The 22,605-nt window shown below is 38.7% G+C and overlaps 1 pseudogene; it reads left to right on the top strand.

The window, feature by feature from the left end:
• The first annotated feature begins 968 nt into the window (after positions 1-968).
• Positions 969-22,605, top strand: part of LOC117093530 — a 46,094-nt pseudogene continuing 24,457 nt past the window's right edge.

Raw genomic sequence — 22,605 nt, 5'->3', positions numbered from 1 at the left:
GGCAGCTAGAACCCTGGGCCCGCGCAGCTGTCCTGATCGCCCAGGGCAGAGCGACCCCAAGTCTGGCGAGCAGCCTACGGACGGGGTGCAGAAATGGAACGGGGTCCCCTCGTTCTCGGTCCTTTCTGCCTCCTCACTCCTCGGGCAGATTCCTCCTCCCCCCACCCCCGACATTTTAAACTGGGTCACGTTTTTTACTTTTAACACGTTCAGTTGTATCGTGTAGTGGAAAGAGCCGCCGCGAAGTGAGAAGACATAAGTGTGACTTAATTCCACCACTGACCCACCTTTCCAATTAGCAAAAGTCTCCGGGCCGCAGTTTTCCCATCTAAAGACGGAGCCAGTGACTGTCCTTGTGGCGAAGACGCAGTGAAACAATGTGCGAAGCAGAATATTTTTAAAGTGGCTGTAAAGAAAGAAAAATTCTAAATAATATCACCTATGTGGAAAATAAAACAGAACTGAGAGAAAAAGCAGCGCGGTGCTTGCCTGCAAGTGGGAGAAATGGGGAAGATGCGGGTCAACGTGTACAAAGTTGAGTAAGTTCTGGGGATCTAGTGTGCAGCTTGGTAACTGTAGTTAATGACACTAATGTGTACTTTAAATTTGCCGAGAATGAAACAAGTGTTCTCAGCACACAAATGCAAGGTGATGGAAATGTTAATTTGCTTTATGGTGGCGATCATTTCATAATGTATATCAAAACATCACATCGTACACCTTAGATTATACAATATTTTTATTTACTTCGGTAAAACTGGAAAAACAAAATGGCTGTAAAGAGTGGTGCTGAAGTAAGGTATATTTAACAAATATACATATATACTGTGTAATTGGCACTGTAGTAAATGGTTAACAAGTAATTTATTTAATTCTCTTAATTGAAGTAGGCATACTGTTTTTATCTTCTCTTTATAGGCAAGAAAACTGAGGCACAGAGAGATTGTCACACAGCCAGTAAGGTGCTGATGCCCTCTAAGGCTCATGCGCGTCAGTGTTTGTGAACAGTAGTAGACCCTTGCCTGCTTTGATCATCTTATCTGTGGGATCAAGTAATTCTAGAGGCCTGAGCCGGGACAAAGGAATGGCAGGAAGGAGAAAGGGAAAGGGAAAGAAAATCAAAGGTGGTAGGGAAGAAAGACTGCTGCTAATTACCGTCTCAGACACCTTCCTTGAAACTGCCTTCGGAAACTACTCTGCCAGTCTAAGTGCTACCCTCAGCATTGCTTATTTAGTAGTCATTTCGTTTTTTTTAAAAACATCTTATTACACAGAATTAGATATGCCACTGGCTGAATCATGCCTTATGAAACATAATTACATACAGCCCAAACCTAATGTGATTTGCATTTTCTCATCTTTTCCTTAGACACAGTCATTGAAATTAATGAGGAGGAACCTAGTAGTAGTCTTAGTGAAGTAAACCTTATGCATTATTAAGAATCTCTCATCCCTGTTTATTGAGGAGCCATTGGCAGACTGATATTGTAGAAAATAAAGAGGTTTCAACCCATTGGAAAGGGAGTATAGGAAATCAGCTCTCTTAATGCTGCTTTATGGCAGTGTTTGAGAGGGAAAAAAATAACAGATACTTGACTTTTATAACTTGCTAACTATAGTAAAGATCCCTAGAAGAACTTAGGTGGTTTCCACTGGATTAAAAAACAACGTTATTTCTCTGCTTTCCCCCAAATCCCCACATAACAACAAAAACCTAACTTGCGAAAGGTCTTAAGCTCTTACCGTTTTTAAGTAGAACTTGGATTCTGAGATTTTTTAAGTTTGTAAAGCTGTTTCTTCTGACAATAATAGAGATAAACGTAGAGCATTCATACTCAAATCCTTGTTGGTTTGGAATTTCAAGCAAGGATGTGAAGACAGAAGCACTCTACGAGCACTGGAAGTATCTGGGATACTTATGCCTGCTTATTTTTTGTGTTTTTTTAGGTTTCTTTCAAAATGAAGATTCACTCAGTGGTCGTAGCTGTCTTGATAAGCCAGGTTCTAGTTTACAAAGTTTTATTCCAGAAGGAAAAAAGCCACTTCACCTAGAAATTTTCCAAACAAATCAACTTTTGCTCTGTGAGTAATCCAGGGCCTATCAAGACTACATTTTAGGTGAGTAGGTTCTCTTTTTTGTTTCTTTTCTGGGTTTTTTTTTTTTTTTGGTGATGGAGTCTTGCTCTGTCACCCAGGCTAGAGGGCATGATCTTGGCTCACTGCAACCTCTGCTTCGCAGCTCTATCCATCCTGCCACCTCAGCCGCTTGAGCAGCTGGGACTACAGGCATGCACCACTACACCTGGCTAATTTTTGTGTTTTTTCTAGAGAGAGGGTTTTGCCATGTTGCCCAGGCTGGTCTCGAACTCCTGAGCTCTAGTGATCTGCCCACCTAGGCCTCCCAAAGTGCTGGGATTACAGGCATGAGCCACCGTGCCCGGCCTTTTTTGCCCCTTTTATCTTTTTAGTTTTTAAGTAGATGGTCTATCTCAGTCCCTCAGATCGCCAGTTGTTGGTTCTGAGAAAATGGATTTAAGTGGATTTATTAACTTTCCTCTGCTTTCTGCATTCTCACTTCTTACTGTGTTTAATTTGTTTGTAGCTGACGGCAAGGCCTCTGAGGCACGGAAATTCACAGCTGAATTCTTGGAGAAGGTCCTTGAGCCATCTGGATGGCGTGCAGTCTGGCACATAATGCGCTCAAGGTGCTGCTTGAGGTGAAGTTAATTTTGTTGTTAAGACATTTGTCTCAAGCTATAAGCACTTTACTTCAGACTCTTAGAGCCAAAGTGCTTATTTTTAATTAAAGTTTATGAGCTGATTGAAATAGCATGTTTTTCACATCTAATTGCCATGGTGTAGGAAGTGTTCCGCAAATTTTAAAGGCAATTGAGGAGGAGCTACCAGGGAATTAAAGTGGCTTAAGTTTCAGTGTCCTTTGACAAGGGGAACTGGATTATAAACCTATGAAGTGGAGGAAATATTTGAGATCGTTTAAAAAATGAGGAGGCCTAATTATGAAGTCAACAGTTTCCATTAATTTTTTACCTTCTGAGTTGTAGCCCATTAAGTAGCTCAAACCAAAGAGGCATTTTAAAACTATCCCATTTTTGCCTAGTAAATTTGTAGGTATGTGGTTAATCTCTTGATAATGTGTCTCATTGCAGAAAGTAAAAACAATCTTATTTTTCAAATGACTGGGCCTTTTACATTAAATTTGCACTCCAATTACAGCTGTGAGTTTTTCGCAGTGTTTGTTAACTGAACCACAAAAAGCCCTGTTAAGCTAAAATGTTAAACCAAGGAGTGTGAATACAAGTTTTTTTGCAGCTCCTTTAGTAAATGGCATTGCATACTGCAATGATTATGAACGAGGCAGTGGGTTGCAGCTCTTCCTTGTGAGTTTTTAAGTTTTGGATTATGCCAATATCTTCAGTTGAAGTTCAGGCCTTTTCATTGGGTTATGATAGTGCCCGCCCCTCCTGCCCTCGTCACTTCTCTAAAAGCAGTCAAAGTCATTGTTTTAAAAGAAGTGTGCAATTTCTCTGCTTAAAACTACTAATGCATTGCATTTACCAAAGGTTCTGTGTTGGCTTTATGGCTTCTCATTGTGCTGGAGAACTTGTAAAATCCAAGCGCCTGATGCTCTATGTGTCCTGGTCTTTTTGCCTTTCTCTCCCACCTTATCTCCTACTGTTTCTCCCCAGCTCCCAATTTCCTCCCTTTGGCTCTAGCAAGAAGGACTGCCTTTCTGCTCTTTCAGTGGCCAAGCCCATCTCTGCCACAGGCCTTTTGCATCTTCCGTGCTCTTTAGATGGCTGCTTCCTTTTTATTCTCAGCTCAGGTGACTTCTCCTGGCCATCCCAGCAAAACCAGATCACCACCCTGCTAGTTACTCTCTGTCACCTACTCATCACTATCTTGTTTATTTACTCCCTTGATTACAATGTAAGTTCCATGAGGCTAAAAGCTAGGCCTCTCTTGTTTATCCTTTATGGAAGGATAGGCTTCCGTAATGGAAGAAGAATCCCGCCCCTATTGCATGCTTTTAAAAAATCACCCTGTTAGTAGTGTTTTATATGTGGAGCTTAATTTTGATTTCCACATGTTAAGTCACATTATTTTACATTTTAGGTGACAGATGTGGACATTTCAGCCTTGAAGGCAGTGGTACAGCTTGCTGAACCGTACCTCTGTGAATCTTGAGCGAGGACTTTCACCTTGGAGTATATAAAAGAGCTCCTCGAGCTGAAGGAACATCAGTTGCCCCTGCAGGAGCTGGGTAGTGTTCGATGATTCTGGAGTGTTTGACCAGATAGCACTTGCAACTGAGCATGTCAGATAGGAAGGTAAGTTGATAAAAATCACTTTGTGGCCAGAAACTGGATGAAATGAAGTAATTCTGGTCTGTGTTAGACCCAGCTTTAAAATTCAAACTGTAAACTTGGTCATGGCAATATTTTAAAATATTCAATGATAGGATAATCTTTTTTAAGTTAAAAAAAGTTTTAAATCATTTGGGATAATTTCAAACTCACAGAAAAGTTAACAAAAATAGTACAGTACGAAGCATTCCTATTTGTCTTTTACCTAGTATCCCCAAATGTTAACAAAAGGTAGGGGATTCTTAATTTGGTTTGTGTATATTTAGAAACTGACTTAAAAGTTATGGATGCTAAGGCTTATGGTTGGTATATTTGAGTCTAAAAGGACAGAAAGAGGAAAGGAAAGAAAGTGAAGAAGTTTGTATACCATGATGATGATGTATGCACTCATTTAACTAATACACATTTTCTTCAAGGAGGTATCTGGTCAGAGAAGGTGTTTTCTGAGGCTGCTTCCCGGATCCCTAGGCAATGTGTTCCTGCCATTCAGCCTTTTTGGCAGTTATTTCCACTTGTACAAGCAGACAGTTTGTCCCTTACCTGAGAAAGAAAGCCCACACCTGGATTCATATTAATAGGTATGATTTAAAATTTTTTTCAGATAAATCTTCTATCAGATAGTGCCTGATACAGATAGTTCTTTTGGATTTTCTATATATAAGTATATTCACTGAAGAAGGCTACTTTTAGCCATGTAAAAATGGACTTATATTCTTCTAGTAACTGGAAGACTGGCTAATGCAATGATCATAATGTTAATAATGTTGCTTGGTGTTTTGTAGTTTTGAAAGTACTTTCCTGTTTCTATACCATTAGTCAGCTAACCAGGTTTTGCTAAGCTTAGTTTACATACTTGATAAAGAAGCAGAGTGCCTCAGACGCCACTTCTGACATCTTATGGACAATCTCTAATTGCATGCAAGAACATTTAACCCTGGGTGTTCAGTTTTAAGCCAAGCAATATAAATCTAAAGAACTGGTTTCTGTCCAGGACCAAAATAACTCCCTTATGTTTCTCTTGCTTTAAAATAGTCTGTCAGTCGAAGCATTTGAAGGTGAAGGGATAACTGATGAATTCAGGAAATTAGGAGAGAGGGTGCCAATCTCTGTGGGTATAGAAGTTGGTAGAAAGACAAGTACCAGGAGCTGGTAAGAGTTCCTGTTAAGGAAGAGGAGCCTGATTACATTTACTCTCCACGTTGAGGACTCGGATTCTGGTCAGTGACTAGAGAAGATCAAATTATGAGGGTTTTCATTTGCCTATTGATTCAGTAAGTGTGGAGTGCTGGGTTCTCAGTTGAGGGTGGGGTATGACTGGTGCACAAAACCAACACCCTCTTTGGGGAGCTGCCAGTCTACAGGTGGGAGGTGAAGCTTTATGGAATAATCACATAAGGATGCAGATGCGATTGGAAGCAGCCTTGAGCACCCTGAAGAATTTCAGAGTGTCCTAAGACTGGGTCAGGTTGCTGTTCTGTGCTTATTTCCTGAGGAAATGACATTCGAATTTGGGTCTAAAAGGTGAAAGGAGTGGCAGGTGAAAGGGGTGGCAGAGATGGGGGAACAGGTTCAGGAATTCAGTGGGTTTAAGGAGCTGCAAGGTCAATGTGGCCAGAACACAGTGCTGGGAGAGGCCTAGGAAGCCAGGGTAGAGAGGTTGGCAGGGCACAGTGCAGGGCTCTGTCAACCAGTGAATCATTTTGTAAGAGCATGAAAAGCCATTGAGGGGTTTTTATTTTGGGGTGGATATGACTTGCTTTGTGTTTTTAAAGGTTCATTCTGGCTGCTGTGTGGAAAACAAATGGAGGGAGATGGAATAGGGAGGTGGGGATACAGAAGGGTCTAGACTGGGAATACAGAGGGGTCTAGAGTAAGGATATGGAGAAATCTAGAGTAGGGATATGGAGGGGTCTAGAGTGGGGATGTGGAGGGGTCTAGAGTGGGGATGTGGAGGGGTCTAGAGTAGGAATGTGCAGGAGTCTAGAGTAGGGATATGGAGGGGTCTAGAGTGGGGATATGGTGGGGTCTAGAGTGGGGATATGCAGGGTTCTAGAGTAAGGATATGGAGAGGTTTAGAGGGGGATATGGAGGGGTGTAGAGTGGGGGATATGGAGCGGTCTAGAGTGGGGATATGGAGGGGTCTAGAGTGGGGATATGGAAGGATCTAGAGTGGAGATATGGGGGGGTGTGGGGAATATGGAGAGGTCCAGAGTGGGGATATGGAGAGGTCTAAAATGGGGATATGGAGAGGTCTAGAATGGGGACACAGAGGGATCTAGAGTGGAGATATGGAGGGGTCTAGAGTGGGGACGTGGAGGAGTCTAGAGTGGGAATATGGAGGGTTCTAGAGTGGAGTAGAAGCTCATTGAGAAAGTAGAATAGCTGGGCCTTGGTGGTCAAGTGGTTATGGGGGATGAGACATGAGTGGATGTGGAAGTCAAGGCTGATACCCATGTTTCTGGCTTAAAGGAATAAAGACTGGGGAGGTGCAGATGTGAATGATGTGTAAGTGCCCGACATGGTACTGGTGAGGAGGATATCTGAGCTGAGTCATGGGATGTAAATACAAGCTTACCAGGTGGAGAAGGAAGACACTTCCGGTGGCCTGACCAGCATGTTACATGGAGGTTTGAAAGAGCTTGTGAAATTGAGAGTTTACCCACAAGGGCTCTGAGGCAAGAGAGGTAATTGAAGTTAAATTATGAATCCATGTTATATTACCACGTTTAGGATTTCATTTTAAGGGCAACAAAGAGCCGGCAGAGGTTTCTTTGAATTGAGTAAAGGCATGCTTAGATTCATTAAAAAAAAAAAAAAAAAAAAAAAAAAGACTCTACAGGGTGAAGAGACTGACAGCCCAATCCATAAGAATTAAAAGATGGCTGGCTTCGTTTTTAGTGCTCCTTTCTTTTCACACAGAACTTTTCGAAAGAGTTATATATAGTCACAGACAGACGGTCTGTACTTTCTTGGCATCCCAGTAACACTTCTAATCTAACTTCACCATGAAAATTGTGCTCAAGATTACCAAAGACTTCCATGTTCTCAAATCCAGTTGACACTTCTCTGATCTCATACTGCTTGACCTTTTGACTGCATTCTAGGTATTTGATCATTTCTATCTTTTTATTTTTTTATTTTTAATTTTTGTGGGTACATAGTAGGTTTATATATTTATGGGTTACATGAGATGTTTTGATACAGGCATGCAATGTGAAATAATCACATCATGGAGGATAGTGTATCCTTCTCTTCAAGTGCTTATCCTTTGTGTTATAAACAATCCAATTAGACTCTTTTTGTTCTTTTAACATGTACAATTATGTTATTATTGACTGTAGTCACTCTGTTGTGCTGTCAACTAATAGTTTCTATTCATTCTTTCTAATTAACCATCCCCACCTTCCCCTCACCCTCCCCCACTTCCCTTTTAGCCTGTAGTAACCATCTTTCTACCTCTATCTCCATAAGCTCAATTGTTTTGAATTTTAGATCTCACATATAAGTGAGAACATGCAATGTTTGTATTTCTGTGCCTGGCTTATTTCACTTAACATAATGATCCTCAGTTTCATCCATGTTGTTGCAAATGATTCATTCTTTTTTATGGCTGAATAGTATTCCATTGTGTATAAGTCTCATGTGTTCTTTATCCATTTTTGTGTTGATGGACACTTAGGTTGCTGCCAAATCCCAGCTATTGTAAACTGTCCTTCAAATAAACGTAGGAGTGCAGGTATCTTTTCAATATACTGATTTTCCTTCTTTTTGGATATATACCTAGGAGTGGGATTGCTGGATGATATGGTAGCTCCATTTTTAGTTTTTCGAGGAACTTCCAAACTGTTATCCATAGTTATTTTACTAATTTACATTCTCACCAATAGTGTAGGATGGTTCCCTTTTCTTTTCTTTCTTTCTTTCTTTTTTTTTTTTTGAGATGGAGTTTCATTCCTGTTGCCCAGGCTGTAGTGCAATGGCATGATCTCAGCTCACCACAACCTCCGCCTTCCAAGTTCAAGCGATTCTCCTGCCTCAGCCTCCCGAATAGCTGGGATTATAGGGATGTGCCACCACGCCCAGCTAATTTTGTATTTTTAGTAGAGATGGGGTTTCTCCATGTTGGTCAGGCTGGTCTCGAACTCCCAACCTCCAGTGATCCACCCTCCTTGGCCTCCAAAAGTGCTGGGATTACAGGCATGAGCCACCATGCCCAATGTGGTTCCCTTTTCTTAACATCTTCGCCAGCATTTGTTATTGCCTGTCTTTTGGATATAAGCCATTTTAACTGGGGTGAGATGATATCTCATTGTAGTTTTGATTTGCGTTGCTCTGGTGATCAATGATGTTGAGCACCTTTTCATATGCTTGTTTGCCATTTGTATGTCTTCTTTTGAGAAATGGCTATTCAAATATTTTGCCCATTTTTTGATTATTAGATTTTTTCCTATAGAGTTGTTTGCAGCCCCGTGTATATTCTGGTTATTAATTTCTTGTCAGGTGGGTAGTTTGCAAATATTTTCTCCCATTCCATGGGTTGTCTCTTCACTTCATTGATTGTATCCTTTGCTATGAAGAAGCTTTTTAACTTGATGCGATCCCGTCTGTCCATTTCTGCTTTGGTTGTCTGTGCTTGTAGGGTATTACTCAATAAGTTTTTGCCCAGACCAATGTTCTAGAGAAAACCCTAATTTTTTTTGTAGTAGTTTTATAGTTTAAGGATTTTTTTATAATTTGAGGTTTTAGATTTAAGTCTTCATTTTGATTTGATTTATGTGTATAGCAAGAGATAGGAGTCTAGTTTCCTTCTTCTGCATATAGATATCCAGTTTTCCCAGCACCAGTTTCTGAAGAAGCTATCTTTTTCCCAGTGTTTATTCTTGGCACATTTGTGGAAGATGAGTTCACTGTATGTGTGGGGATTTGTTTTTTGGTTCTCTATTCTTTATCATTGGTCTATGTGTCTGTTTTTGTGCCAGTCCCTGCAGTTTGGTTACTATAGCTCTGTAATATAATTTTAAAGTCAGGTAATGTGATTCTTCCAGTTTTGTTCTTTTTCCTTATGATAGCATTGAATCTGTAGATTGCTTTGGGTAGTATCAACATTTTAACAAAATTGCTTCTACCATTCCATGAACATGGAATATTTTTCCTTTTTTTGGTGTTCTCTTTAATTTCTTTCATCACTGTTTGATAGTTTTCATTATAATCTTTCACTTCTTTGGGTAGTTCCTAGGTATTTAATTTTATGTGTAACTATTTTAAAAGGGGGTACTTATTTTTTTTCAGATTGTTCACTATTGTCATATAAAAATGCTACTGATTTTTATATATTGATTTTGTATTCTGCAACTTGACTGAATTTATCACTTCTAATAGTTTTTGGGTGGAGTCTTTAGGTTTTTTTCAAATATAAGATCACATCATCTGCAAATAAGGATAACTTGACTTCTTCCATTCCAATTTGGATGCCCTTTATATCCTTTTCTTGTCTGATTGCTCTAGCTAGGACTTATAGTACTGTGGTGAATAACAGTAGTGAAAGTGGGCATCCTTGTATTCCAAATCTTACAGGAAAGACTTTGAGTTCTCTGCATTCAGTATGATAAGAGCTATTGGTCTGCTGTATTTGGCTTTTATTATGTTGAGATATGTTCCTTCTGTACCCAGCTTTTTGAGAGTTTTTATCATGAAGGGAAGTTGAATTTTATGAAATGCCTTTTCAGCACCAATTGAAATGATCATATGATTTTTATCTTTCATTCTGTTATGATATGTCACATTGATTTATGTATGTTGAACCATCCTTGTATTCCAGGGATAAATTACATTTGATCATGATGAATGATCTAATATGTTAGTGAATTTGGTTTGGTAATGTTGAGAATTTTTGAATCAATATTCATCAGAGATATTGGCCTGTAGTTTTCTTTCTTTTTTTTTCTTTTCTTTTTTGTTTTGTTTTGTTTTGTTTTGATGTGTCTTTGTCTGATTTTGATATCAGGGTAATACTGGTCTTGTAGAATGAGTTTGGAAGTATTCCCTCCTCCTCTATTTTTTGGAATAGTTTGGGGAGGATTGGTAAAAATTCAGCAGTGAAACCATCAGTCCCGAGCTTTTCTTTACTGGGAGACTTTTTATTATAGCTTCAACATTGTTACTTCTTATTGGTCCATTCAGGTTTTAGATTTCTTCCTGATTCAGTCTTGATTGGTTGTATATATCTAGGAATTTGTCCATTTCTTCTAGATTTTCTGATTTATTGGTATATATTTGCTTATACTATCTACCAGTGATACTAGGAATCAAATTCTTTGAATTTCTACAATATCAGTTGTAATGTCTCCTTTTTCATTTTTGATTTTATTTGTATCTTTTTTTTTTGTTTTTTTAGTTTGGCTATGTCAATCTTGTTTAACTTTTTAAAAAACAACCTTTTGTTTCAGATTTTTGTATTTTCATTTCAGTTTTATTTATGTCTGTGCTGATCTTTATTATTTATTTTCTTGTAATTTTGGGTTTGATTTGCTCTTGCTTTTCTAGTTCTTTAAGATGCATTATTAGGTTATTTATGTGGAGTTCTTCCTCTTTTTGATGTAGGCACTTAAATAGCTATAAACTTTCTTTTGAGTACTACTTCTACTGTATCTCATAGATTTTGCTGTGTTGTATTTCCATTATCATCTGTTTCAAAAAATTGTTCAATTTTCTCCTTAATTTCTTCATTGACTCACTGGTCCTTTAGGCGCATATTGTTTAATTTCCATATATTTGCATAGTTTCCAAAATTCCTCTTACTGATTTCTAGTTTTATTCTCCTTTGGTCAGAGAAGATGCTTGGTATTATCTCAGTTTTTTTTAATGTTTGAAGACTTGTTTTGATACCTAACATATGACCTATCCTTAAGGAGGATTTGAACAAACTTGCAACCCCCATTTCTTTCTCTACCTGCTCTCTAAGACCAATAACTCTTAGAATTACCCTTTTGAGGCATTTTCTACATCCTGTAGACATGTTTCATTGTTTTTTCTTTCTTCTCTGAGTGTGTATTTTTCCAATAGCTTGTATTGAAGCTCACTATTCTTTCTTCTGCTTGATTAATTCTGGTATTAATGGACTCTATTCCATTCTTCAGTATGCCAGTTGCATTTTTCAGCTCCATAATTTCTGCTCGATTCTTTTTATTTCAGTCTCCTTGTTAAATTTATCTGATAGAATTCTGCATTTCTTTTCTGTGTTGCCTTGAATTTTCTTGAGTTTTCTCAAAACAGCTATTTTGAATTCTCTATCTGAAAGGTCATGTATTGCTGTTTCTTCAGGAAGAGCCCTGGTGCCTTATCTGGTTCATTTGGTGAGGTATTTTTTTCCTGGAATGTCTTGATTCTTGTAGGTGTTCATCTGTGTCTGCGCATTGAAGAGTTAGGTACTTACTTGTAGTCTTTACTGTCTGGGTTTGTTTGTACTTGTCTTTCTTAGGAAGGCTTTCCAGATATTTGAAGAGACTTGAGTGTTGTGATCTAAGCTGTACCTGCTTTAGGGGGCACTCCAAGTCCAGTAACACTATGGTTCTTGCAGACTCATAGAGGTACTGCCTTTATGGTCTTCGGCAAGATCCAGGAGAATTCTCTGGATTATCAGGCAGAGACTCTTGTTCTCTTCCCTTACTTTCTTCCAAGCAGAGTTTCTCTTCTGAGTCGCCTAAAGTTGGGGGTGGAGTGACACAACCACCCCTGTGGCCACCACCACTGTGACTGTACTGGGTCAGACCTGAAGCCAGCACACCACTGAGTCTCACCCAAGGCCTACTGTAACCACATCCTGGCTACTGCCTATATTTGTTCAAGAACCTGGTGCTTAACAATCAGCAAGTGGCAAAGCCAGCCAGGCCTGTGTCTTTCCCTTCAGGGTGATGAGGTCCCCCAGGCTCCAGGTGGATCCAGAGGTGTCGTCCTGAAGTCAGGGACTAGAGCCAAAGCCTTAGACGTCTACCTGATGTTCTGTTTTATTGTGGCTGAGCTGACACTCAAACCACAAGATACAGTCCTTCTCACTCTTCTGTCCCCTTTCCAAAAGCAGAGGAGCCTCACCCCGTAGCTACCACCATCCCAGGCCACAAGGACTACTGCCAGACTATTGCTGATGTTCCCATAAGGCCCCAGGTCTCTCGACTCAGTTGGTGGTGAATGCTGCCTGGCCTGGGACTCACCCTTCACGGCAGTGGGCTTCCCTCCCTCTGACCCAAGACAGGTCCAGAAATGCCATTCAAGAATCAAGTCCTGGAATTAGGGACACTAATAGCCCACTGGGTACTCTACCCCGCTGTGGCTGTGCTAGTGTCTAAGGTGCAAGATGAAGTCCCCTTTACTTTTCTCAAGCAGAAGGAGTCTCGGCCTGTGGCCCACCACAGCTGGGAATGTGCTGAGTCTCCCCTGAAGCCAGCAAGTCTCACTGGCTCACTAAGGCCCTTGACATAGTACCTGGGTATCATTGCTGGTTATTCAGGGCCCAAGGGGTCTTCAGTTGGCAGATGATGAATGCTGGCAGGACTGGGTCCTTGTAACCAGGATGTGTCTAGAAATGTCATTGGGGATTGGGAGTTAGGGCCTGGAATGCGGGGTGGGGGAGCCTCACAACTCTGCCTGGTGACCTGTCCTGCTTTAGCTGAGCTGGTTTCCAAGATGGAAGATGAAGACCTCACCACTCTTCCCCTTCTCTTCTCAAGTGGAGGAAAGGGGTCTCCTTTAGAGCTGTGAGCTGTGCAGTCTGGCTTTAGGAGTGGGGTGATGCCAGCACTCCCTTAGCCACCTCAGCTGATGTCTCAGTAGGTTGTGTGCCCCTACCAAGTCCACTGTGCTCTGGGCCCGTTTCAGCCCTAGGACTCACCTGAGAGTCGCAGTCCTTATGGCCTAGTCTGCCTTTCAAGTTTACTTAGAGACACAAAGTGCTTTAGCCCTCAGTGGCGAGGTTTACAGGATCTCAAGTTTGGACTGCTGGGAAGAGTGATTCGGCTCTGGCTGGGCCTGGTTTAAATGCCGCCATGGGTGAGCATCAGCTGAGTTTGGTCCAGTTTTCCTTTCTGCTGTAGCAGGACAGCTGAGTTTAACGCCTCACAATTGCAGTGCTCTCTCTCCTCCAGCGCCCAGATATGCTCTCTGTACCACACAGGAGGGTGGGTGAGGGGTGGCATTGGTGATTCAAGACTTCTTTTTCTATCTCTTCCGTGCCTCTTTTCAGTGATATGAACTTAAAACCAGGTACTATAGGTGCTCGTGTGATTTTTAGTTCTGACGAAGTTGGTTTTCTGTGTGGTTAGTTGTTAAATTGGTGTCCTCGCACAGAGGATGATCAGAGGAGCCTTCTTTTCTACCACCTTGCTCTGCCTCCTCCATTCCCATCTTAACACACTGTCCTCTCAGCCTCTGTGCCAGCACTGTTCATTTCGTGTCTCACTGGCTTGGTTTTCTAGTCATCTTGCCCAGCTCTTCTCTCATGCTGTATCTTTTTAGAGTGTTCGAGTTACCAAGGGATCAATCCTATTACTCTTCTTTTTCTAATCTACTCTACCTTGGAAGTGCATTATAATAACTTGGGGATTTTCCTTATAGACGTGTTCCAACCACTACATGAAGAAGGAATGATAGAATATCCATATTTTGTAACCACTAATGGAATAAAGGTTATAAGCAGTGATCCTCCATGACTGCTGTAATCTTTAGGTAAAAAATTAACAGAGAACTTTGTAGTGGATGAATCAGGTTGACAATACCTGAATCCATTGATCAGTCTTAACCTCACAAAAAGAGATGGCTAGGCATTATAGAAGTCTTCACTTACTGTTGTTGACAGGTTCTTGGAAACTTCAACTTTAAGTGAAATAATAAAACCAATGTTACCATAGGATAATACATATAAACAAAAGTTAAAGTTCCTATGGCATATTTCTGGTCACAAAAACATCACCACACTTCTAATAAAGACCCAAAACAATTTTAATCTTGAACATTGAAATAAATGTGAATCCTGTATACATGTAAGAAAACAAAATAATTATTTACCCAATTTTTGGTGAACCAGTGAGTCATGGCAGTCATTCATGGTGGTTGTTAGTCAAATTGAGGAATAAATGTTGGCAAAGTAAATATTGTAAGGAGTACCCTTTACCACCACGTGGTTCAAACCAGTCACAAACTTGATGGACTTGCTGAACGATTTTATACTGCATTGTTTATTGTTGTGCATTTGTATGATTATTGTCTAATTTAAAATTTTTTATTTGACAATAATTCATATTCATTTTTTCATTTTCCAACTTGCTTGTTCCAGTTCAGGATTGCAGGTGGCCAAAACCTATCATGGCAGCTTAGGGTGCAAGACAGGAACCAGCATGAGACAGAATGCCATTTCATCCCAGGGTGCACTCACACCCACACTCAGACTGGGAGGATGTTGACACACCAGTTCAGCTAGCATGCACATCTTTTGTATGCACATCTTTATGATGTGGGAAGCCAGGGTACGTGTAGAAAACCCATGCAGACATGGGAAAACATGAAAACTCCACACAGGCTGTGACTATGGCCAGGAATTGATGTTTATTCCTTTATATAATGAAAGACATTGAATGAAAGGCTGACATTAGAGGACTTGCTGTATGCGCTTCCTGATGCAAGTACATCATACCTCACTTGAAGTATTCCTGCCAACAAATCTTTCCTGAAGCCCATCAAGCTCTAGATCTTACTATCAGTTTACTAGAAAGAAAGGAAACAGAAAAACATGTTAAATAAATGACCCCCTGGAGAAGTAATCAACAAAATTCAGTGTATGGGAAGCTATTAAATAAATTACAAGGGTAAAAATTGAACAAGGGGTAATGTATAGAATAAAAATGATTTAAGAGACACATCCATTAAGGACCACAGCTGGCCTTGTTTGGATCCTAATTTGAATAAGTCAACTGTAAAACAACAATAGCAAAGAGAAAATTAGGAAAATTTGAGTACTGACTGGGTATTTGGTAATATTAGAAATTAAAACTTTTTTGGCATAAAGATTTATTTTAGGGCTAAAAATTTGTGAATGATTTTATGTATCTGAGATTTGCTTCAAAATAAGCCAGGGAAAGGATGGTGGGAGGAGAGGAGCAGAGGGTAGGTTGGTGAGGTAGAGAGGAAATTAGATTGCTCCTAAGTGGGTAATTATTGGAATTGACTGATGGATACATGGTATTCATAATACTATTTTATCTGTTACATGTTTAGAATTTTTTGTCATAAAAATTTGTTAAAGTGCTTAGAGAGCTTTAAAAAAAAATGTGGATGCTAACCCCCCTCCCTCCACAGATACCTGATTTATTGGTCTGGGATAGGGAATCAATTTTTTAAAGTGTCCCGGGGGACCCTAATGTGCAACCAGGGTTGAGAACTGCTGCTTTATATTATGTCCTTAGATGATCTCATTTACTGCTTTAAAACTATTAATATGCTGACACCTCCGAGATTTATGTCTCTAGCCCTGACCTTTCCCTGGATCTCTGGGCTTGTGTATTCCTCTGCACACTTGACGTCATTACTGGGAGGTCAGATAGGCATCTCAACCTGAACATGGCAAAGACAAAACTCTTCATTTTCAACCCCAAACCTGTTTCTCTCCCAGTGTTTTCTATCTCAACAAATGGAACTACTATCTGCCCAGTTACAGGCGGTAAATAAATACTACTTCTGATAAAAAGAAAGTTTTATAAAAAGAATGTTGTAGAAAAACCCCTCTAGCTGATCCAAAGAAGGTCATTATCTTGTGTGACTCAACTGATAACCATAGCAAATATGCAGCATTCTCTGAGATATGAGAATTGCTTTGATTTATTTTTTAGCTCTCATCCCTCCAGAATCCTAACATTTGGGGCCAGTGATTAAATTTGAATGATATTAAGTTATTTTTTAGGTTTTCCTACCAAAACATTTGGAAGAGTTGGAGTGAAGAAAAGGATGATGCATATGATTGTTTTGTCAGATGTGTTGAACCTCAGTTGAGATTGTGTTTATTACTGATCTTGTACTTATTGAAAAAATAGTTATCATGGCTTAATTTTACCTTTGTGAGACACACACACACACACACATGCATGCACAACACACACACATGTACACTCTTACTCCAAGGGCCTATAGACAGAAATAGACCAATATACAAGTAGTGCAGCCCCTTTTCAAGTTATTAAATGAAACAAACAAGTGCAGAGAAACCTGCTTTTACTGTTTATAAACTGAGTCTAAAATCAGGAGGTTTGTGAACATCTATTCAATGACAATCGTTTTTTTCTTTTTTTTCTTTTTTTTTTTTTTTTGAGGCGGAGTCTCGCTCTGCCACCCAGGCTGGAGTGCAGTGGCCGGATCTCAGCTCACTGCAAGCTCCGCCTCCCGGGTTCACGCCATTCTCCTGCCTCAGCCTCCCAAGTAGCTGGGACTACAGGCGCCCACCACCTCGCCCGGCTAGTTTTTTTTTTTTTTTTGTATTTTTTAGTAGAGACGGGGTTTCACTGTGTTCGCCAGGATGGTCTCGATCTCCTGACCTTGTGATCCGCCCGTCTCGGCCTCCCAAAGTGCTGGGATTACAGGCTTGAGCCACTGCGCCCGGCCGACAATCGTTTTTTTCAAAGAGTGAACTTATTTGAATTATAGAGACTTTTTTGCTTTAAACTTTTAAAGAATACTTTTTAAGCTATATGGCTTTACTCTAAGTTCCTATAGTAAAACATACTAGGTTAAACTAACAGATGAATCCAAAATACCTAAACACATTCTTTTAATTTATCATATTTTGACAAGGAAAAGCCCTTCCATACAAAAATACCAAAATTAATCATGCAGCCTAAATTAAGTAGTTGTTCTATGCTGGTCTTGTTACATGTGACACTTATCTTTCCACTAGATGGTGCCCTAAGACCAGTAATTTTCTCCTATATTCATGAGCAGTAAATTATTAGGCAATGCTGCAATAAAATTAGAACTCACATTAAAAAAAATTGTAGAAGGTAATTTGTTTTTCCTATGTGAAAGATGATTTGACTATATAAGACAAGGCAGGAATTCTTTACATTTTCATGCAGTTTGATTTGATTTAGTAAGTTTCTCTTGGTTTAAGTAGTAAATAATAACAAAATTTAAAAAATGAAAATCTGGTTAATGGTTCTACGTGGTTTAGAATTATGTATGTCTGATTTCAGCTTTCATAAGTTGGCTGTGATTTCTATTTAGCCTTTCTAATTTTTCCATTGTGCATTTCCTATTTTTCTATAGTGTGTTCAGTACAATCCCAGAACATCAAAAAGCTTGAGTATTTTCTAAGTTTGATACACTTGCTCTTAAAGAGTAGTGATTGGTTTTGATTGAAGTGGAATGTAATGGTAGGAGAATATAATGCATATCTGGCAAATTTGATCTGTATGTGGACAAAAATTGTACTCTGATTTGAGAGCCTTGCATGTGTGAACAAGTAATGATTTCCCTACATGCCTTGTACATCACTGGCAGATGGGACAGCATAAGGGAGGAATTGTTTTTAGTTACGGAGAAGAAACTATGGCACTTGATGGAGGGACTGGAATGTTACCAAATGTAGGCAGACTCTAAAAAGGTCCTTGGGCTAAGATAGGAGTAGAGCTATCAGCCAGCAAGATCTAATCACTGTCTTGATTTTGCACTGTGTGGCAAATACTTTCCTTTTTAATTCAAAACACACTGCTTCAGAACTTAGGGGTCTGAAGATGGTGTTGGTTTATTGGTTCTAGGCTATGAAGTTTCAATCTAATGAGAAGAAATAAGCTAACTTGCATGGATATTGGAAATGCTAAGAAACTTATTTTAAAATTTTAGTCTTAATCTTTACGACTTAATAGACCAATGATTTGGTTCCTAATTTCTTATTTGCAAAGTAGGTTTCTAGAATATCTTTAAATGAGTGTGGGTAGCCAAAGTAGACAAAATCCCTACTTTTTCAAGCTTTACCTAATCCATTTACTTGAAAAGCAAGAAAATAAAATCCTCTATTCATTTTAAATATTGAGTGTTCACCATAATTTGATATAAATTAGGGTTTTGTTCTGCTTTTCCCCCCCATCTTCTTCAGAGCATGACTAAGTTAAAAAAAATAATAGTCATCTAAGACAATAGTTCTCAACTTTGGCTACACATTACATCCCTAGGGAACTTTAAAAAAATACCTCTCCACTTTCAGAGACCAGTTTTTATTGCTCTGGATGTTGGCCTGAGCATCTGTATTTTTGAAAGATCCTAGGTGATTCTGATATCAGAATTGAGAAGCTGTAACCTAAGGCACAGCTAGTTGATATACATTTAACTGAAAAATAAAGCAATTATTTTAAAACTACAAGTAGTGGCAATAGTTTAGTGTTAAACCCATTAGTTTAATATCTATTGACTGTATATTTATAAATTATTTTATTACATTGAGACATACTTTTTGTTCTGTCATTATATTTGAGAATTTATGTAAATGAATAAATTTCAAGTGCTAGTGAGGTTGTCCAGTACGAGGTTATTTTGTGTTAATCATTCTCTAATAATGACAGCATTTTTTTCCCCTCAGAATCTCGAAGATTTATTTTTTTGAAATCCCATGATCTTTCTCAGGGAATATTCAACATAATTTTGTGCTTATATAGTGCTTTAAGTGCAAGGAAGGACTAGACAATTTGAGTCATTTCTAATTTTTGATCCTATAAATATGGTAATCTTTTAAAACATTTTAAAATTACATTCAGATCTCTGAAAAACATGGCACTCTTAACCGTTGTGAAACAATTTACTTCGCTCTATACACCTATTCCCCAGTTGGCCCTTGCCACCCACTCCTTATTAAGATTTTGAATCTAATATATGAGAAGAAAATAATTTCTTATTAAATAATGATTACAAATTGTACAACATGAACTTTAGGTAATTCTAAAGCACAAATGTTTGGATCTAAGAAAAAACAATTCCTCAAAAGAAGAAAAATTAGTGACTTTAATGAAGTAGTGCTTCAAACTTTCAACAGCTACTTAGAGTACTATTCAGGGAGACTTAACATGTACCTGAGTTATAAAGCACTTTTCTTAGTGGGTCTTTGAGGACTACATGGGCTTTCTTAATGAGAAAAAATGTGTCTGAAAGGCAATGGATTTCAGTTTGCTTTTAAACTCTCAGGCATTATGACATTCTTGAAAACTGGAGTTCCTTCAGGACGTGACTGCCACAATCTGTTGTCTCAATGTGAGGAGATTTACAGCAAATTTTTTAATCTGAGAAGCAGTTTGTCAAATTGTAGCTTTGAACAGGAAGATATCTCCATGGTTGAAGGGTTAAAATTGTATTCAGAGATTGAACAGGTGAAGCAAAAGCTAAAACTCATGGAGAATCCTTTGTTGAGGTATGTGTGTCTTTGTAATTCTTAGCTAGTTAGCATCTTTTCTTCCTCGCTGTCTTACTGAGAACTGATACGTCTGTTTGGTTTCTTCGTGGTATGTGTTTGATTATCAGAATTCTAACATCTAAGCAAAGGGTGTCCATCCGGTGGTCAGTAGTTCCACCCATGAGATCTCCTTCACCAGGATGACTGGTCTGCTGTGGACCCTACTCACGGACAGGCTTTGCCAGGTGCCTTGGGGAAAGAGATAGAAATACAGGTAAAAGGAGAGTTTCTTGCTGCCAAGTGGCTTTTTTCCTTCTGATTCACCATACGTTTTCATGAATTCTACAAAAAGCTTCCCAGAGATGGTTTTCTGTTATATAGGAAGTAGTGAAAACCCTGCCTTTCATCAACAGTAGCCATTTACCAGGCGTTCATTTGGTTCAGTCCACTACCAAAGGAGATGCTTCAGTGTGCAGTGTTGGCTCCATTTTCAGAGTGAGATATAAAGGCACTTGGAATAATACTCAAGTTGCTTTGTGGGGGTGTATATTTGTCACTTTGCACACTGCCTATAAATACCTGAAACGGTAATTTATAAAGAAAAGAGGTTTAATTGGCTCACAGTTCTGCAGGTTATAAGGACACATGGCAGGGGAGGCCTCAGGAAACTCATAATCATGGCAGAAGGTGAAGGGGAAGCAGGCAAAGCTTACATGGCTGGAGCAGGAGGAAGAGAGAGAGAGAGAGGGTAGGTGCTACATACTTTTAAACAACCAGATCTCGTGAGAACTCTATCATGAGACAGCACTAGGGGGATGGTATTAAACTGTTAGAAACTGTCCCTATGACCCAGTCACCTCTGACTAGACCCCACAACCAACATTGGGGATTACAATTGAACATGCGACTTCTGTGGGGACACAGATCCAAACCATGTGAGGGTGTATATTTGCAAGTATGTTGTTTTCTAGTTCTGTAGTGATCCATTACCTGTTATAAATGCCTGCTATGAAGGTGACACTGTTATTGTTTGTCCTGGCCATTTTGTGGTACACGGCATAATGGAGTGCAGTGTTGACTCCATTGAGTTGGAAGGTGGGAATGGAAGACACAGCCAAACTCTCATGCATGACATGATTAAGTAAACAATAAACGACTGTTCTTGTCAACGCTCCAAGAATGTGATTTCAACCTATTTGACTTCAAATGAATTACTGAATTGCCTTGAAACATTAAAGACATTGGAAGCTTAAAAGGAGTTGACCCAGTTTTTAAGTGGACTTGTGGTTCTTTTTAGCGGTGTATGTTTTGGGAAGTTACTTACAGGCCTATATAGAAAGAAGACCATGAGGAAGAAGCATGCTTTACAGATTGTAGGTGATTTATGGAAAGGATGTCAAATTTCTAGAATTAAAAAAAAAAATTGCAACAATATATATTTTTTAATTTCAGTATTTTTTAGTTTGTTGCTTGCTCTTATCTCATAGATGTTGTGATATCTTAGTGCATGACTTTTTGTTTTAAATTTAGCTTATTTTTATGAGAGATATGGTGAAGGACGTTTTACTTGAAATTGGTATCAAAAATTATCTTAATTCTCTAAAAGTTTGCTAAGTGTCACAAATGCAACACTTTGTCTCTTGACACAGTATGCTTTTGAAAACAATGGAACAATGTTGAAATATTAATATTAAAATAAATATATTAGTTAATAAATAGATAACTATTATCTGCTTTAATAGATATCTTTAATATCTATTAAAAATAACTTTTCAAGTTATAATCTTTTTCATTTGGAGTAATTCCTAAGTTTAGATTACTTTACAATTGTTCATCTTGGTCCTGTGTATTTCCATAATGTATCAAATTTAGTTGTACCTGTTCAACTATTTACCAAAACTGCTACAAGTTAGCAATGAAGCTTGTAATGCAAAAAAATCATTTATCATTTTGGGACTTGTGCAGCTGTTCACAAACTGCTTAAGCTGTGCTCTTGATCTTTGTCTTGTCAAAATTTCTTAATGGAATCAAGGCTGGGAGTTTAATTTCCTGCTGTTCACTAGTACATCATCTCACTCCCTTTTTTGTTTTATGTTTGTTTATTTTGTTCTTTCTCATCTCCAATGCTTGATTTATAATAGATGTGTATGTATAAGTAACACATCTGCAGGATAAATCACTGCCATAAAAACACTTTATTTTTTAGCAGGGTAAAAATAACATTGATATTATAAATTGTATAGTAGATAAGAGTTCTTCTTAGATTGGTGAAGAAATTACAATGTAATTGCCAGAGTGTCAAAATAACCTATCAAATTCTGATAGTTGAGTGTAAAAATGACTGTAAATTTACTAACAGAGGACATTTCTGAGAACTGAGGAATCATATGGTATCTCTGGTGTGAATATATGGAGCACTTGCTTATGAGTAAATTAAAGCTTATCTGATGGTAATCTATAGCCAACACTTAAAATGAGATATATTGAGTACCTACTATGTGCAGAGTATTAATAGTACTTATAGTTGGGCTTCTCTTTCTTCTTTAGAAAATCTGTTCATTTTAGGTAATGGCTTTATGTTTTAAGTTGGTAAGAATACATAATTTGTGTAAAAATCTGTTTTTTCTTCAATATGCAATAATTTTCTATTTTTAATTTTTCTAATGGTAAAAAAAACGAATGGTTATTGTGGAAAATATTCAAAGTACAGGCCGACACATACAGAATCAGAAACAAAATTACTCACTGTTCAGTCATTTCTAGACCACCCCGATAGCATTCTAGTGTATGGAGTCGTCTTGCCTTCTC

The sequence above is a fragment of the Trachypithecus francoisi genome, unplaced genomic scaffold (genome assembly GCF_009764315.1).
Source record: "Trachypithecus francoisi isolate TF-2019V2 unplaced genomic scaffold, Tfra_2.0 Lachesis_group12, whole genome shotgun sequence".
NCBI lineage: Eukaryota > Metazoa > Chordata > Mammalia > Primates > Cercopithecidae > Trachypithecus > Trachypithecus francoisi.
Note: the sequence above shows the minus strand (reverse complement) of the source record. Positions and strands in the feature narration are given on the sequence as shown.